At 35.9% G+C, this 13,746-nt stretch overlaps 1 non-coding gene across 1 annotated transcript; it reads right to left on the reverse strand.

The window, feature by feature from the left end:
* Positions 1-6,407: 6,407 nt before the first annotated feature.
* LOC145044381 (U6 spliceosomal RNA) lies at positions 6,408-6,510 on the reverse strand. Its single transcript, XR_013681336.1, has one exon. It is a non-coding gene; the product is annotated as a U6 spliceosomal RNA (small nuclear RNA).
* Between the last annotated feature and the right edge of the window lie 7,236 nt (positions 6,511-13,746).

Raw genomic sequence — 13,746 nt, forward strand, 5'->3', positions numbered from 1 at the left:
TTGTTAATAATGGAATTAATGGATTCAAAATATCATTATTTTATATAGATAGGGAGGTAGGTAAAAAGAAAATATTAATTTCTTTTTATACTGTGAATTGTTCAGATCATATTTACATGTCAAAAAACCAAAAGTTTACACTGTTATATATATTTGTTATCTTTCAAATATATATATATATATATATTTGTTATCTTCAAGAGAAATTTCAAGCAATAAATATTTCTTGAAGAGTTGAAGTTAACATCACCATACAGAACTTTATAAATATATAAACAAACAAATAAAAGGTCAGGAACAAGAGAACCTTTACTACTCCTTAATGTTTTGGAGTATTATATTCATAACTCTCATAAAAGATATTGGAGCAGTGAGTGACTGATTAGTGATGGTGAAAGGGTCCAGTAGAGTTTAAAAGGGTGGGGGCTAACACCCTGCAACCATCTTTTTCATAACACTTGTGCAAACTATTTCTATATAACTTTTAAATAAAATAATGATGGATTTGGACTTTATTGATTTCAAATATTACATTTCATCATTTTACTCACAATACACTTAAGATTTTATTGTTAAAAAGGTTAAATGTTCCGATTAAAATGCTGAAAAATATGCATGTAGAGAAAAATGAGAATAGATAGACTAAAATTGTATCATTTAGACATATGTGTATAGTGATATAGTTTAAATTCTAAAAGGTGTCGAGTAGTGAGATTAACCTTAAGACCATTTACAATTTTAATCTGCAAACAATATTTCAATTATGTCAAGTAAGGTAAAATTTTCTATTAATTTTTAACAATTAACCTAATTCTTCCCTTAAAGCTTCAAAATCGCCAATGGAGCTCTTTTCCTCTTTAATTTCGTTTTGCTCTTTCAAATGAGAAGAACCTTCCCCTAACTAGCTTAATCTTTGCTTATATGTCATAACTATCTCCTAAGTATTTATTTTTCTCAAATGGATATCATTTAACTAGTGATCTTAATACAACTCTTCTATTTCACAAATAACCCCTAAATCCACATCCCTTTACTAATGGTCATTTGACAATATTAGACTATTATTATCTATCTTATATTTAGAAGGATTATTGTGTAATATTATATCCTATAAATATCCTTTGTATATTACCATTCACAAATATATACAATAATGCAATACAATTGCCAGGTCATTGCCTCTAACATCTCTATTTTCGCCAAAATTCTCTTGTGATACAATCTAATAAAATCTTGCGTGGTTATTAAATTGGTGTTGCTGACCTAATTGATTAAAGTTCATCTAGTAGTTGCACTTCGATCGCAGACACAATTCTGCCCTAGATACAAGAATCAACCTTCATCTACTATAATAAATGAAAGTTTTTTTGCCACATGTCTTCTTCTCATTTATTTGGACACATGACATTTTTTAGATTTTTTAAATTTTAAATTTTCACTTGTCATTTTATTGCATTTTTCATTTTATTAAATTAAAATTCCACATTTAATGTGTAAGGTAATATATATGTAAAGTATTTATTAATATGAATTTATATATGTAATGTATTCAATACATTAAAGTCTCATTAATTTTAATAATTCAAATTTTTCTTATTTTTCTTATAAATTCAAACTTTTCAAATTATTAAAATTTTATATTTTTTTTTTCTTAATTAAACCCATGTAATACATGGATTTTACACCTAGTTATTCTAATACGACAAATCAATGACTATATCATCCTTTTCTACAACCAACAAAACAACACACAACTCACACAAAGAAAAAAAATACAAAAATGATGTTAAATCAAAAGTAAAAGTTTGGTAAAATTAATTAAGAAGGATACTTGTAGCACAAGGGCACAACCCAAAAAAAAAAGTATATCCTTAAACACATAATTTTTTTTTAGTAATTACGTAAATCTCAAATTCATCTACCTAAAATTTAGGAATACTTTTTATATGCGAAATGTGTTCTTTAAATATGTCATATTCAAAGACAGCCCATTTTGAAATTTGTCAACTTTTTTCCCTCTCATTTGATTGAGTAATCTTGCTCGTTCTGGGCCACCGAATAACGGAAAGGGAAAGTAGTCCCCTTTGACTAAAATAATAATTCTCATTTGTATTTCTTTTTAAAAAAAGGTTAACATTTCTAGAGGGTTATTTTTCAAATTTTATCATTTGTTTACACTAAACATTTTCTAAATTTGATTATCTCAGCTTTATATTATTAAAGATTATTCTCGATTTTTATCATTTGGCACCAATGTTCACAAGAGTTTATGTCAAATTAGTTTTTCGTATCTTTTTGAGGGAATTAGAAATAAATAAAAAAATAATTGTAGAGTTGTAGTTTAGTATGTTGAAAAAAAAAAAAAGTTTATCAATTTTCCTAAATGTGTTTTTTTTTTACTCAAACTTAAAATCTAATTCATCACGAAAATGGATAATCGTTTATATATGTTTATTTGTTCTCTCGTAGCATATATAAATTATTATATATAGTAAAAAATAGGATGGGATCGGAATATCATACCAATATGCACTAGCTTCCAAAATTTCTTAAAGAAGAACTCACAAACTTTCTCAATCCTTGTGATCGTTGACTCTCGTCTATCGGTGTTAACCTCATGTCACAACATCCTCCGATACATGGGTGTTCTAAGGGTCACGGAAACTACAATTTACAATTCATATTACAAAGTGGGCTTAATTTTATGATCAATTATGGTTACAGTTCATGAAAAAGATGATAACTTAGGAGAATGGGAATAGCATTTTGTGAAAACTAAGAAGATATCGGGGAATAACTATTCATGTCAAGATCATCCTTCAATTCAAGGTGGTCCTAAATTTCGAGAAGTGGAGAAACTTTCTACATCTTTCTTCCTTACAAATTTCCTAAAAGACATGGAGATGAAGGATTAGGGGATAATATGTGAGTAATAAGGTAAGGATCTGATGTGTATATTTCTCGTAAATGTTCCAAGATGAGCAACAAATTTGCATTTGCTCAGTTTATTAGTGTTTTAAACATACATGAACTGGAGAAAAAATCTTCATCAATCTGGATAGGCAACCATCATGTTTTTGCCTAATTATTCATATTCATGATATTGATTGATCTACTTACGGGAGCGGACGGTGTCTAGGATAAACATGTTGGCCTAGTTGTTGAATTTCAAAAAGGTTATACACTAAAATGTACCTAGCTCCCGAATATCTTGACTAGCTAATCATTACTTGATAGTCATGAAAGTATATATGTGGGATTAGTGAAGAATCTAGATATTAACTACTATGCTCAGATAGTCAGTAACCAATATAATATTATAGGTTGTTACACGTTGGTTAAGCCGTCTACAAAACCAACCTCGTTTGTTGTTGCAAGACTATTCAGATGAGTTATCTCACTATACTATGTTTTAGAGTATATGTCCCTTGCATGATAGGATGTATTGATACTATAGCGTGTTGATTGTGTAAGTAGGCTAGCAGAGTCTACTGTATGATGAATTCTTGATTATATGGTATGTTGAGGAGTTAAAGGTGGATCGACACTAGAGTCGAGAGCCTAGAATACTCGTGTCTATGGTTACACTTGCACCAACACAATTAACCGCTGTTGATGACTATACATGTATTGGAGCAATTAGTTGTCGTTGATAAGGTGGATCATCACTAGAGTCAAGAGCCTTATTTGTATGTATCGTATGTGTATTCTAGTATGTGGTATTTTGGGAAACTTACTAAGTTTTGTATTCACAAATGTTGATTAAATGTTTTCCAGGTAGTTCTTTTGGTCACGGAAAGGCTCTAGCGTGACTAGACTCGCATCGAAGAAATAATTATGTTTTAAGACTTTTGCTAAACTCTCTATTATGTTTCATGATATTTAAAATGAATGTATGACTATGATATTTAATGAAAACTGGTTTTGAGTTGTTCTATTTATGTTTTATAAATAAAAATTTTGGGTTGAAATTTAGAACGTTACAATTCCATTGGAGGTCAAGAGGGAGTTCTTTGATTAATTTTCTTTAAAGTTCAAATTTTTTAACGGATCTAATTTGGTGGAAAGGAGATTTCATTTTGGATCCCTAAACCGTGAGCAATAGACTGGCCTTGAAAGGTCATTTTTGGAAAAAGATATAAAAAAAGCAATGTGGGATTATGGTGAGGATAGATCCCCGAGATCAGATGGATTTAAATTTGCTTTTGTTAAAAATTTATGGGATCTTATTAAATCGGATATAATGGCTTCCATGCAAGATTTTTGAAATAGGAGGTATATCTCGCCATGATGCAATTCTTGTTTTATCATCCTAATTCTTAAGGTGCAAAAACCATGATTTGTCAAAGATTTTAGACATATTAGCCTAATTGGAATGGTGTACAAGATAATTGCTAAGACTCTTGCTAATAGGCTTGTCGTGTTTGTTGGTTCAGTTATATGCTTTGAGCAGTTTGCGTTTATTAAAGGTAGGCAAAATTTTGATGGTATGTTTTTAATGAATGAGATTGTCTTGTGGTGTAATAAGGTTTAAAAATGCATGGTTCTCATATTTGATTTTGAAAAAAAGCGTATGCCTTAGTCTCTTGGGATTTCCTTATCAAGCTCGTGCCTTTCTTAAATTTTGTCCCTAAATGGGTGGGGTAGATTAAAGTGTGTTTGGAGTCTTCTAGGGCTATGGTTCTTTCTAATGGAAGCCCTATTAAAGAGTTTGATATATAAAGAGGTCTTAGACAAGGAGACCATCTATCTCCTTTCTTTTCTTGTTGGTGATGGAGGCATTGAATGTTGCTATGTTGGATGCGGCGAAACAAAACTTGTTTGTTCCTACTAAGATTGGCTTCTCTTTTATCAGGTCTCTCATTTGCTCTATGCATATAATACTATCTTCGTCGAGCATTGCTCTAAAGATAATATGTAGAGCCTAATTTTATTATTGAAGTGTTTTTATGATGTTTTAGGTCTTTAAATTTTACATAAATCAAATTTGTATAGGATTGGTGTCTCTGAAGCCGAGGTTCATTCTTTTGCTTTAGTAATGAGATGTAAGCATTATTCTTTCCCATGTAAATATCTTAGTGTTCTCATCGAAATTAATATGGCGAGGGTTGGAAGTTGGGATCCGATTTTAGAGAAGTTTAAACATCGGCTCTCGGGTTGGAAAGCGAAAATGATTTCCATAGGTGGTCGATTTTACTTTGATTATATCAATTATGGGATCTTTAGGCATATATTATTTTTCTAATTTCAAAATGTCGATTAAAGTCGAGGAGTTATTGAAATCGATTAGATCTTCCTTTTATTGGGGTGCTGATATTGAAGAATGAAAATTTTCTTGGATTAAATGGAAGTCGATTTTGATAGCTAAGCATAGGAAACATAATCTCCATATTGATTAGAACTTATGGTTTTAAAACCATATTTTGAACACTGCTTTGTAATTGTTTTTTTTTTTTTTTTTTTTTTTTTTTTTTGGGATAATGACTTAGGAGGGTAATAAGGTTTCCAGCTTGTCCGTATTAGGTCACTAAGGTTTTTTTTTGTGCGTATTAGACCAATATGGTTGCTATTACCATTTAGAAATAGTCCTTTTACCGGTTTTAACGGGTAAAAAGGACTATTTCTAAACGGTAATAACAACCATATTGGTCTAATACGCACAAAAAAACCTTAGTGACCTAATACGGACAAACTGGAAACCTTATTACCCTCCTAAGTCATTTACCCTAATTATTTAGAAAACATGCTTACTAATAAATGTGAATGATTTGTTTGACTGAAAATAGTTGCTTCCATTTAAACTTATCTCACAACCCTTCCAGAACTTCTAAGTCCAGAAACTCATATGATTGATGATCTTCATTACATAAATATGCAACATTTTATTAATAACTTCTTTTTTGTCATTTAAATGTTTACATGAACACATCCATATGTACAAAAACAAAATCTCACTTTGATACCTCCCATCAATGTCTACATTTGATAACGAATGGAAATGTAAAACCAACGTGGACTTGTATATGATGTCTATTATCAATTATTTTATAAAAAGCAAAACCACAACATGAACTAAGAAACTGAAGTTGCAAAATGAATAAAAAAATCAGCACATAAACAAATACATACATACTATATACAACACATAAACGGAAGTTTATAAAACATGAAACTTAATGACAGGAAAAGTAAAAAACTTAAAGGAGACTTTATAGAAAGAAAGATCACCCTTACTTGCCACAAATGGTTGAAGACATCAACAAGAAGATCAATCTGACCATAGAATCCACATGTTGTCTGATCATGACTTCAGTAGATGAACTACTGAAATGTAAGAATTGCAATTGAACTTTATTAGCATTTGAAAAGGGAATTAGGGTTCCAGAGAAGACGACGAAGGGTTAAAAAATATTTTGGACCATTTCTCGAGTTGTATGTGTCATCCTTGCGCAGGGGCCATGCTAATCTTCTCTGTATCGTTCCAATTTTATCGGATGTCCCCAAAGGGACGACTACAGATGAAGAGCTTCGTCATATAGAGGAGTAGCATGTTATATGTGACGACGCGAGTTCTAAACGAAGTAGTTTACTGTTGATGGTCATATATTCTCAATGTCTTTAAAATTAGGGTTAATGACTTAGGAGGGTAATAAGGTTTCCAGTTTGTCCGTATTAGGTCACTAAGGTTTTTTTGTGCGTATTAGACCAATATTATTGTTATTACCGTTTAGAAATAGTCATTTTTAACCGTTAAAACTAGTAAAAGGACTATTTCTAAACGGTAATGACAACCATATTGGTCTAATACGCACAAAAAAAACCTTAGTGACCTAATACGGACAAACTGAAAACCTTATTACCCTCCTAAGTCATTATCCTTTTTTTTTGTATAGCTTCTTGCTACCTTAGTTTCTTTTTGTAATTGATTTTTCTCTAGTTTCTTGCTAGTATAGTTTCTTTTTTATCAAATTTCAATAATTCCAAAAAAATTATTATGAATATTTTGTATTATTCGGTTTTAGATTTTTACCTTTTACTCACATACATTTCTATATATTGAATTAAGGAGAATAATATTTTTCATGAGATATTAGTGCAAGAACAATAACATTTTGATTTATTACCAACTTTTTATTTTTATTATTTAATATAGAGTAAATTACACGAATTGACCATTATGTAGGTATCAAAATGCACGTTTAATCCTTATTTTCAAAAATTAACTCGGACCATCCATGTATCATTTTTGTCACTCGGGTCTTCCATGCATACATAGAATGAATATTTTGCCCTAAATAATTTCTATTTTTAATTTTATTTATCTATTTGTCAATTTTAAATTAAAAAAAAATATGATACGACCCATACCCATACCTGACCCACTCGAGTTATCCGTCCACTAGCTCGCTACCAGGAATAAGAGGCATCCATGACAAAGTATCCATAACTTCCCAAGTTCACCCACGTTACCTGCATGCATGAGACTAGGAGTAATTTTAGTTATTTCCTTTTTAGTACTACATTCTTGTTCCTTAAGTTTAGGAAGCACAACTTCATGTTTTTTTTCGGTATTTAATTTGTAGCAGGAAATTTAAAAAGACTTATACAAAAAATTGTTTCAAAAACTCTTCCTTCTTAATCTATTTCTTTCCCAAAGATTGACCATCTCGAAGAGTTCGTATCGATTGTTGCTTTCATTGAATCGTTACCATGCCTCCAAAACGTGACCCATCCTCCATAGAAGAATCCATGGTTACCATGGCCGACTCCATATATAAACTAGTGACCTCCTCCGCTAGCAACACCGAGAACATTCTCACTGCCAACTACATTTCTAGCTCCCAACTCGACATCATCGTCAAATAGCTACCCACCCAATATGACCAGACCATTGCCATAATCACCGCCATCTCCAAACCTGAGCCAAAAACTCCAACTCCAGGTGGTAAACCCACCAGCTATGACACCAACATTCGCCCACCTAAACTCACCTTACCTTCCTTTGAGGGCTCCAATCCATTAGACTGGATCTTCTACGCAGAACAATGCTTCACTTTCTACCACATTCCTGCTGAAAGACTACCTTTCCATGTTGCCTTTCACCTCACCGGAGACACCCTTGGATGGTACAAATACATCTACCACAACAACCTCCTCTCCACTTGGGAGGATTTCACTTGTGCCTTAGAAACCTGATTTGGGCCTTCTTCATATGACAATCATCAGCAAACCACTCTTTAAACTTTACCAAACATCCTCTATTACTACTTACTATACCGAATTTGAGAGGCTAAGCAATTGTATCATCAGGATGCCCTCCGAGGCCCTCCTCAATTTCTTCTTCTCTTGCCTCCGTTCTGACGTCAAACAGAAATTGGCGATCCTCCAACCCACCTCTATCACACAAGCCATCGGTCTTGCTAAACTTGTGGAAGACAAAACCAAAAACTTCTGTAACTGCAACCGATACACTTCACTACATCGACCCTCACCACCACCACACTTCCCTCCCTCATCAACCATAATCGCCATTACCACTAGCACAAACCCTCCAACCGCACTACCGACCTTGTTACCAAACTCCACAAAACCCAATCAAACCCTTCCATTCACTAGTTTACCCCCCAATGCCATGCAAAAATGTCGAGCAATCGGACTTTGTTTTTGTTTCCCGGATAAGTACCATCTCGGTCACAAGTGTAGCCCTCCCTAATTTATCATTATTTTTGACAATGAAGATAACACCACTTTTCCAGAACATGGAGACCTTGAACCACCATATCAACCAATACCTGAAACCACAAATGATAACCCACTTGATTCCCCACCCTTTTTTTGACCATTTCCCCAACAGATCTTCTCGAAACTGCATCACCACACGCCCTCCAATTCACCATCAATATCCACGGACACCCAATCACTACCCAACTTCTCTGTTATGGTTGGCGATGGATCACACATCTACAGTCAAGGATATTACCCAAATGTTCCCCTCCAAATCCATGTCACTACATTTTGTAGGGATGTCAATGGGGGCAAACGAGGCGGGGATTGCATCCCCCTCCCCCACCCCCGAAATTTTCCTGTTCCCCTTCCCCTACCCCCGCCTCCAAAATCTCTAGCCTCCTCATCCCCGCCCCCACCCCCGTTTGGGTTGCCTTTTTTTGGGCCAACAATGGTGTTCTTTAGGCTAAAAGAAGTTTATTTTTTGAGCTAAAAGAAACTATTTTAGATAAAAATAGTTATTTATAGCATAAGTTTATATATTTAACATAAAAATATTATAACATCTTAAAAACGTTATACTATAAACTTAAAAACATTATATTTAATTGAATTTTGGAAGTTCAAAATCATTATTGTTATTTATTATATTTTTATAATTAATATATATTAATATAAATAATATATTAACGGGGTACCATTGGGGTTCGGGACAGGATTACCTACCCCCGCCCCCGCCCCCGATTTTTTAAACAAATTTTCCTTATTCGGGATCGGGGCCCCACGGGTTCGAGGTCCCACGGGACTTTTTGACATCCCTAACATTTTGTAACATCCATAAAATTTCAAAAAATTTAAAACTTTCATATAAGTCCAAAAACCATCATTTATTACAGTTTGTTTTCAAAATAGTTTAACAATAGAGAAATCCCAGAAATCATGACACAAAATATGAGGAGGCACACGATCAAGCCTTCGCCTTCCTACAATCATCAAGGGTACCTGAAACATAATCATAAACTGTAAGCCCAAAGCTTAGCAAGTTTCCCTAAAATACCAACACTATACAAACCCAGAACAATATCATGACAACATGCAAATAGAGACTTCAGTCTAACTGGAATGCCCCATCGACCTGCAGTCTATCTGGTATGCTCATAGAACCTACATCATGACTGGTATGCCACCTCGGGCCTTCAACATATTTGTAACATTCTCTGGGCCTTTGGCTTGACTGGTACGCCCTGCTGGGCCTTCAGTCTATCCGGGATGCCTGTTAGTATAGTGAGCACAATCCAAAGGGTCGGCCTTGGTGCCTTAGACCCTGTTAGTATAGTGAGGAGAACTCACCTCACAAGTAGTGCTGAACCGATAAAATCCAACTCCAAAACTCAGCTCCGGACTCAAAAGCCTACAACCACATATGACCATTTCTATCAAAAACCTGAATACCCCAAAATACCCTCAAAGTTAAACTTGGTCAACCATGGTCAAACTCAAAGTCAACAGTCCATGTTGACCCAAATCGTCGAGTGCACCTACCAACTCGTCGAGTTCATTTAGTTCTTAGAGAAACAGGGTAAACCCGAGCCAATTCGCCGAGTTTTCAAAACAACTAGTCGAGTTCCTACAGTTTCCAGAAAAGCAGGAAAACCCGATCCAACTCGTCGAGTTGTCAGGACAACTCATCAAGTTTTCCCAGCTTAACTCATTTAGTCCTTATTCATTCCTTCTAACGCTCAAGAATGTAGATCTGGAACCCAAGAGCTGAAAAACTACGTAAAGTTGATAACTTTACGTCCATGCATAACACCAAAAGGCTAAAACACTCAAAGAAAGCCTAACAAGGGCCTAAAGCATGAAATGGGGCCTAAAACATGATAAAGGTTGAAGCTTTAAGCCCAATGAGGCCACAAAGCATCTAGATCTGAAGTAGAAACTTCAATAAATGGCCAAACCCAAGAATGACCCCAATATGAACCAAAAATGACAATAAACTTCCAAAGGAGAAGATCTAAGCAATAAAAGACCAATGTATCGACCTTATACCTCAAAATGGTTGCAATAACAGAGAAGATACCGGATATACAACTTTCCTCTCAATCAAACCTCTTCAAATTCCAAGCTTCATAAAAATATCACCAAAAACTCACACTTAAATCTCTCTCTCAAACACACAAAGGGAGAGAATGCACGAATTAGGGTTTCTATGGATAGAGGGGCAGATAAAGAGGCCACCCAAAAGCCATAAGGTCTTTAAATAGGGTGCACCACCCTAAAGAGTAGGGTTTCATAAACAGACGCCAACTTGTCGAGTTTTCCTCAACAACTCATAGAGATGAGAGCTTCCAACACGTCGAGTTGAGGCCATCAACTTGATGAGTTCCAAAAGGAAATTGTCTTTTAAACCATAAATCTTATACCTGGGTGTCGCGATGTTACACATTTACAATCTCGTTCTTTGTCCTTCCAGTTTCCGGAGAAGACGTCATCTTGGGCCTACAATGGCTTGGATCCATTGGTCCTATTACCGCTGATTTCTCAGTTCCTCAACTTACCTTAAACTACCAAGGCCAATAGATCACCCTCACTGGTGTACCTCTTGCCTCCCTAGCATCCTCTAACAATCTCCACCAGCTTCTCCAAAAGCAAGTTGTATCCTTATTCCATGCCCTTACCTTCCAACCCATCATCTAACTCAACCCACACCCTTGACAAATCCTCACATACAGTGCCTCATTTAGGAGTTCTCATATATGTTCGAGACCACCTCCACTCTTCCACCTTCTAGAGACCACGATCAGAAATTCCCTTCCTCTCATCCGCCCCACCAGCCAATTCCCTCCCTTATCGCTACCCCATTATCAAAAACAAATCATGACTAAATTAATTTCTGATATGTTGCGAGAGGGTCTCATCAAACCCATCACCTGCCCGTACTCGTCATCGATGTTACTCGTTCAAAAAAGGGCGATACTTGGTGGTTTTGTGTTGATTACAAGGCATTAAACGTCATTAATATTCGAGACCGATTTCTAATTCCAACAATGGAGGAGCTTCTTTGTGAACTCCATGCTTCAACCATTTTCTCCAAAATAGACCTTTGTGCGAGCTACAACCAAATTTAAGTTCACGAGGCCGACACCTTTAAAACCGCATTTTTGACCATTTACAACCATTACGAATTTCTTGTTATGCCCTTCGGGTTGTCGAATGCACCGTCTACCTTCCAAAGCCGCAATGAACAATATCTTCCACGATGTTCTCCAAAAATTCCTACTAGTTTTTTTTGATGATATTTTGATATACAGTAAAAACCATAAAAAACACTTATGTCATCTCCACCTCGTGTTCGACATCCTCACCAAACACCAATATTTTCCTAAGCTTTCTAAGTGTTCTTTTGTAGTATCTGAAATTCAGTATGTAGGGCATCTCATTTCATTTGAAGGCGTTGCGACTGACCTAGACAAAATTAAGGTTATTCAATCCTAGCCTACTCTTACTTCTCTCATGAACCTATGAGGGTTTTTTGGCCTCACTGGATACTACAGGAGTTTTGTTTAAAATTAGGCCCATATAGCCTCACCCTTAAAAGACCTCCTTCACCAAAACACTCTTACTTCGAACCGAAAAAACTTTTGAGCAACTCAGATTGGAAATGACTTCACTACATGTCCTCACCCTTCCAGATTTTTAATTGCCTTTTGATGTTACCACCGATGCATTGGGTACCGGCATCGACGTCGTGCTTTCACAACAAGAGCAACCAATTGCCTATTTCTAAAAAAATCTTTGCCCCTGAATACAATCAGCCTCCACTTACATCTAAGAAGTAAACGTCATAATAGAAGCAATAAAAAAGTGGCGTCAATACCTTCTAGGGCACAAATTTAATGTTTTCACCGACCAACGAAGCCTTAAACAACTCATGACCCAACCCCAAGTCATCCAAACACCAGATTAACACAAATGGGCAACCAAGCTCCTTGGATACAATTTTGATGTGTTTTACAAATCGGGGAAAGAAAATTGTGTTGTTGATGCATTAAGAGGGAAGAAAGAACTCCTCTTGAAACGACCCAAAAATCACGACCAAAAAAATTTTCTTTAAAAGCATTACTAGAATCATATTTATAAAAACTGTATCATAAGTCATAACATAAATTCTCGAGTATTAATTCAAAACATAATATCATTATCAGAGTCAAACATTCCCAGGCTAACTGACTATGGTGTGTGCACTGCAATCTCCCCGAGCTCCTCTTTTGAAAACTGAGTACCTGAAACCAAAACTGAAAACCGTAAGCACGAAGCTTAGTGAGCTCCCCCAATCTAACACATACCATACAACAACATATAAAGCACATACTGGGCCTTGCCCACTGCATCAGACCAATATCCGGACTAACTGGGGCCTTGCCCCTACATCGGACCGAAGTCCGGAAACTGACTGGGACCTTGTCCCCTGCATCGGACCGAAGTCCGGACTAACTAGGGCCTTGCCCCCTGCATCGGACCGAAGTCCGGAAATTGACTGGGACCTTGTCCCCTGCATCGGACCGAAGTCCGGGCTAACTGGGGCCTTGCCCCCTGCATCGGACCGAAGTCCGGAAACTGACTGGGACCTTGTCCCCTGCATCAGACCGAAGTCCGGGCTAACTGGGGCCTTGCCCCCTGCATCGGACCGAAGTCCGGAAACTAACTGGGACCTTGTCCCCTGCATCGGACCGAAGTCCGGGCTAACTGACTGAACATAGCATAGCATAACATATCAACTAGCATGAACACATATACTGCATACTACATCGGGCCGTAGCCCGGAACACATAACACATAACACATAAAACATAGCACATAAATCCTGTCTGAGCCACGAAGGCATCAAACATACTAACTACTGCATCGGACCGAAGTCCGGAAACTACTACTAACTGAACGGGCCGGTATTGTGGCCTTAGACCCGTCCCTACTGGAAGGAAACTCACCTGATGCTGGTGAACTGCTGCTGCTAATCCTTTT

Source organism: Lactuca saligna, chromosome 4, assembly GCF_052625555.1.
Source record: "Lactuca saligna cultivar CGN05327 chromosome 4, ASM5262555v1, whole genome shotgun sequence".
NCBI lineage: Eukaryota > Viridiplantae > Streptophyta > Magnoliopsida > Asterales > Asteraceae > Lactuca > Lactuca saligna.